The sequence below is a fragment of the Parasteatoda tepidariorum genome, chromosome 6 (genome assembly GCF_043381705.1).
Source record: "Parasteatoda tepidariorum isolate YZ-2023 chromosome 6, CAS_Ptep_4.0, whole genome shotgun sequence".
NCBI classification, from domain to species: Eukaryota; Metazoa; Arthropoda; class Arachnida; order Araneae; family Theridiidae; genus Parasteatoda; species Parasteatoda tepidariorum.
This window is the reverse complement of record NC_092209.1, coordinates 52,603,280-52,608,437: the sequence shown is the minus strand read 5'-3', so window position 1 is coordinate 52,608,437 and position 5,158 is coordinate 52,603,280. Positions and strand designations below refer to the sequence as shown.

General features: G+C 39.1%; 1 long non-coding RNA gene across 1 annotated transcript; it reads left to right on the top strand.

Moving 5' to 3' along the window:
• The first annotated feature begins 242 nt into the window (after positions 1-242).
• LOC107438629 (uncharacterized) lies at positions 243-5,158 on the top strand. Its single transcript, XR_011636909.1, has 3 exons — positions 243-622; positions 1,554-1,826; positions 5,120-5,158. It is a non-coding gene; the product is annotated as an uncharacterized lncRNA (long non-coding RNA).

The following is a 5,158-nucleotide window of genomic DNA, read 5'->3' as shown; positions in this document are numbered from 1 at the left end:
ATTGAGGTACAAATTTCTAAAATGGAATATCACTTGAGAAGTTATAGTTATTTTTCACGAAAGAAGTTTTAAAAAGTTCTTAAATAAATTTTTTTGAAATTAAAAAAAAAAAGAAAAAAAACTTAGCGTGCTGCGTGTTAGTCACCCATGTCGTAAACAGATAAGAGACAAAAGCAAAAGTAGCAAAAAACAGACTTGTATAATATAAAAGCGGGAGTTATTGTTGTATTCATTGCCTTCGTGAGTAAGATCAATTTAGTATTATATTGTTGACAGAGATTATTCATTTCAAAGAGCAGCATTATTGGGGTTCATAAATTAAATTCTAAATTCCGTTTCTTTGAGAAGATTGAATCCTATTCAATTCATATGTTAAGTTATTCGATTTTCATTTACAAAAAAGTTTAATGTGTAAAAATGGATCGTCAACCAATGCTATTTGTTCATCTCGGTTTTATTATTCAGCAGTATTATATTTATTTGCCTTAGCTACTAAATTTCTGATTTGTTTTTCATTTTTACTTTTGATAACAAAAGTTTGAATCTTCACATCTATATTATATTTATGTGTATTATTCACTGAAAATTTTGCGAAGATGTGCGGTAATGGAGAACAAGGGAAGTAAGTTAGTTCAAATAATATTACTTTCTCAATATCATTTCAAACTTCAAATTATTTAATTATTCTCTATTATATTGGGATAATATTAGAAAAAGTTATATTTTTAATTTTCCGTAATGAGTGCGTTTTTGAGGTTAAACGTCACAATTTCAGAGTTAGTAATAAAATTGAACTAACATAGTTATATAGTGATAAACTAATTTTTCAAACCATCCAAGAAGCTTTTTTGTCGGTGAAATACACCTTAACTACCGAATAAATATAAAGATTTAAGAGCTTTCACAAAATGTGAAGCTGAATTTTCAAATTGTTCAAGTCAGGTTTTTTGGTGAAACAGTTTTTTTTAAAAGACCTGGACAATATAAAGACAAGCTGAACTTTCAAATTGTCCAAGAGACCCTTTTTGATTTTAAAAAATATCACATTTTTCAAGTAAGCAATAAAAATGAATTGCTTGGGGCTATATAACTAATAAATAAACGATGAGCTAACAATAACGATAAACTAATTAATAACTATAAGTTCAAAATTTCACATTGTTCAATAGAGCATTTGATGTTAAACACGATAATTTACGAGCAATCAAAAAGGAGGGGTTTGGAAAATATTAAGATAAACAGAATTTTCAACTTGTTTAAGAAAGCGTTTATGGAAAAAAATAAATATAGTTTACGTGTAAGCAATAAGATCGAAGGGCTTATAAGATAAGCTAAATTTTTAAATCGCTTAAGGCTGCGTTTTTGGTGCAAATCTCCACGGTTTCGAGTAAGCTATGAGGTTTCTTCAAGCATTGTGTTGTAATTCAGCACAGTTTGGGGAAATTTGTGAAATATTTATTTGTGTGGTTCAATTAAGTCATAAGAACATTTTGTTTTCTTTTTTTGTCCTTCTGATCCTTTAGTACTACAACTTTTTAACTGTTTTCTTTCAGAATGAAGGTAAAGGAGAAAAGTCAATTCGCTAACTTCTTTCTCCATGTTCTTAAGGGTTCCTTGATTACCGGAGTTCCAGAGATATGTACTGCTGGTACCTTTTCGAAGAAAGTAATACGTAGTGTTGTGTTTATAGTGAGCTTGAGCGGTTTCATATACCAGTCACTGAAGTTTATGGACATTTACTGGAGGCATGAAACTGTTGTTGACCTGAAAGTGACAAATGATCCTGATACAGAACTACCAGCATTCACTATATGCAACTACAACGGGTAATACTAAAATTGTTCATTTCCATTTCTTGCCGTTATATTAAACAGTGTTAAAATTTATCTCAACTCATTATTTATTCAAAAATGTTAGCATTTGTTCTGATTCACACGTTTAAATATAAAAATCTGATTTAGATGTTTCAACAACCTTTGAGATATATTTCGTTATTTTGACAATTATTTTTCCTCATCCGTGGTGTCTTAGGGAACACAGCGCTCGCCTCCCAATGCAGTGACCCCAGTCCAACAAGCTTGGAGATATATTTCGTTATTTCGACAATTATTTTTCCTCATCCGTGGTGTCTTAGGGAACACAGCGCTCGCCTCCCAATGCAGTGACCCCAGTCCAACAAGCTTGGAGATATATTTCGTTATTTCGACAATTATTTTTCCTCATCCGTGGTGTCTTAGGGAACACAGCGCTCGCCTCCCAATGCAGTGACCCCAGTCCAACAAGCTTGGAGATATATTTCGTTATTTCGACAATTATTTTTCCTCATCCGTGGTGTCTTAGGGAACACAGCGCTCGCCTCCCAATGCAGTGACCCCAGTCCAACAAGCTTGGAGATATATTTCGTTATTTCGACAATTATTTTTCCTCATCCGTGGTGTCTTAGGGAACACAGCGCTCGCCTCCCAATGCAGTGACCCCAGTCCAACAAGCTTGGAGATATATTTCGTTATTTCGACAATTATTTTTCCTCATCCGTGGTGTCTTAGGGAACACAGCGCTCGCCTCCCAATGCAGTGACCCCAGTCCAACAAGCTTGGAGATATATTTCGTTATTTCGACAATTATTTTTCCTCATCCGTGGTGTCTTAGGGAACACAGCGCTCGCCTCCCAATGCAGTGACCCCAGTCCAACAAGCTTGGAGATATATTTCGTTATTTCGACAATTATTTTTCCTCATCCGTGGTGTCTTAGGGAACACAGCGCTCGCCTCCCAATGCAGTGACCCCAGTCCAACAAGCTTGGAGATATATTTCGTTATTTCGACAATTATTTTTCCTCATCCGTGGTGTCTTAGGGAACACAGCGCTCGCCTCCCAATGCAGTGACCCCAGTCCAACAAGCTTGGAGATATATTTCGTTATTTCGACAATTATTTTTCCTCATCCGTGGTGTCTTAGGGAACACAGCGCTCGCCTCCCAATGCAGTGACCCCAGTCCAACAAGCTTGGAGATATATTTCGTTATTTCGACAATTATTTTTCCTCATCCGTGGTGTCTTAGGGAACACAGCGCTCGCCTCCCAATGCAGTGACCCCAGTCCAACAAGCTTGGAGATATATTTCGTTATTTCGACAATTATTTTTCCTCATCCGTGGTGTCTTAGGGAACACAGCGCTCGCCTCCCAATGCAGTGACCCCAGTCCAACAAGCTTGGAGATATATTTCGTTATTTCGACAATTATTTTTCCTCATCCGTGGTGTCTTAGGGAACACAGCGCTCGCCTCCCAATGCAGTGACCCCAGTCCAACAAGCTTGGAGATATATTTCGTTATTTCGACAATTATTTTTCCTCATCCGTGGTGTCTTAGGGAACACAGCGCTCGCCTCCCAATGCAGTGACCCCAGTCCAACAAGCTTGGAGATATATTTCGTTATTTCGACAATTATTTTTCCTCATCCGTGGTGTCTTAGGGAACACAGCGCTCGCCTCCCAATGCAGTGACCCCAGTCCAACAAGCTTGGAGATATATTTCGTTATTTCGACAATTATTTTTCCTCATCCGTGGTGTCTTAGGGAACACAGCGCTCGCCTCCCAATGCAGTGACCCCAGTCCAACAAGCTTGGAGATATATTTCGTTATTTCGACAATTATTTTTCCTCATCCGTGGTGTCTTAGGGAACACAGCGCTCGCCTCCCAATGCAGTGACCCCAGTCCAACAAGCTTGGAGATATATTTCGTTATTTCGACAATTATTTTTCCTCATCCGTGGTGTCTTAGGGAACACAGCGCTCGCCTCCCAATGCAGTGACCCCAGTCCAACAAGCTTGGAGATATATTTCGTTATTTCGACAATTATTTTTCCTCATCCGTGGTGTCTTAGGGAACACAGCGCTCGCCTCCCAATGCAGTGACCCCAGTCCAACAAGCTTGGAGATATATTTCGTTATTTCGACAATTATTTTTCCTCATCCGTGGTGTCTTAGGGAACACAGCGCTCGCCTCCCAATGCAGTGACCCCAGTCCAACAAGCTTGGAGATATATTTCGTTATTTCGACAATTATTTTTCCTCATCCGTGGTGTCTTAGGGAACACAGCGCTCGCCTCCCAATGCAGTGACCCCAGTCCAACAAGCTTGGAGATATATTTCGTTATTTCGACAATTATTTTTCCTCATCCGTGGTGTCTTAGGGAACACAGCGCTCGCCTCCCAATGCAGTGACCCCAGTCCAACAAGCTTGGAGATATATTTCGTTATTTCGACAATTATTTTTCCTCATCCGTGGTGTCTTAGGGAACACAGCGCTCGCCTCCCAATGCAGTGACCCCAGTCCAACAAGCTTGGAGATATATTTCGTTATTTCGACAATTATTTTTCCTCATCCGTGGTGTCTTAGGGAACACAGCGCTCGCCTCCCAATGCAGTGACCCCAGTCCAACAAGCTTGGAGATATATTTCGTTATTTCGACAATTATTTTTCCTCATCCGTGGTGTCTTAGGGAACACAGCGCTCGCCTCCCAATGCAGTGACCCCAGTCCAACAAGCTTGGAGATATATTTCGTTATTTCGACAATTATTTTTCCTCATCCGTGGTGTCTTAGGGAACACAGCGCTCGCCTCCCAATGCAGTGACCCCAGTCCAACAAGCTTGGAGATATATTTCGTTATTTCGACAATTATTTTTCCTCATCCGTGGNTATGATAACCAGTGTATATATATATATATATATATATATATGAATGATTGGCTTTGAGATGTAAATAACTTTCGAAACCAGTGGCTGAGTGGGAGAGGTTCATGGTTTCGTGCTACAGGTCCTGGGTTCGATCCTTGGACCGGGTAAAGATGGTTCTGCCTTTCATCCCTTCATTGGGTTGATAAAACGAGTACCAAGCATGCTTGGGGACAAAAACCTGGAACCCCCAGAGCCCAAGATCAGGAAAACTGAGATGGGCACTGTAGGCCTTTATCAGCTGTCGTACCGCTGAGTTTAGTTTAAATATCTTTCGATTTTACTGCCACCGTTTTTAGTAAATGTGTGACCACAATGATAATTTTTCAGCTGACTGTAAATTTCGAAGAAAAAAGTTTTTCAATATAGAATAATTTTTAGGTTAAGTGCGACTAAAATATGCGAAACGGAAGTGTTCCG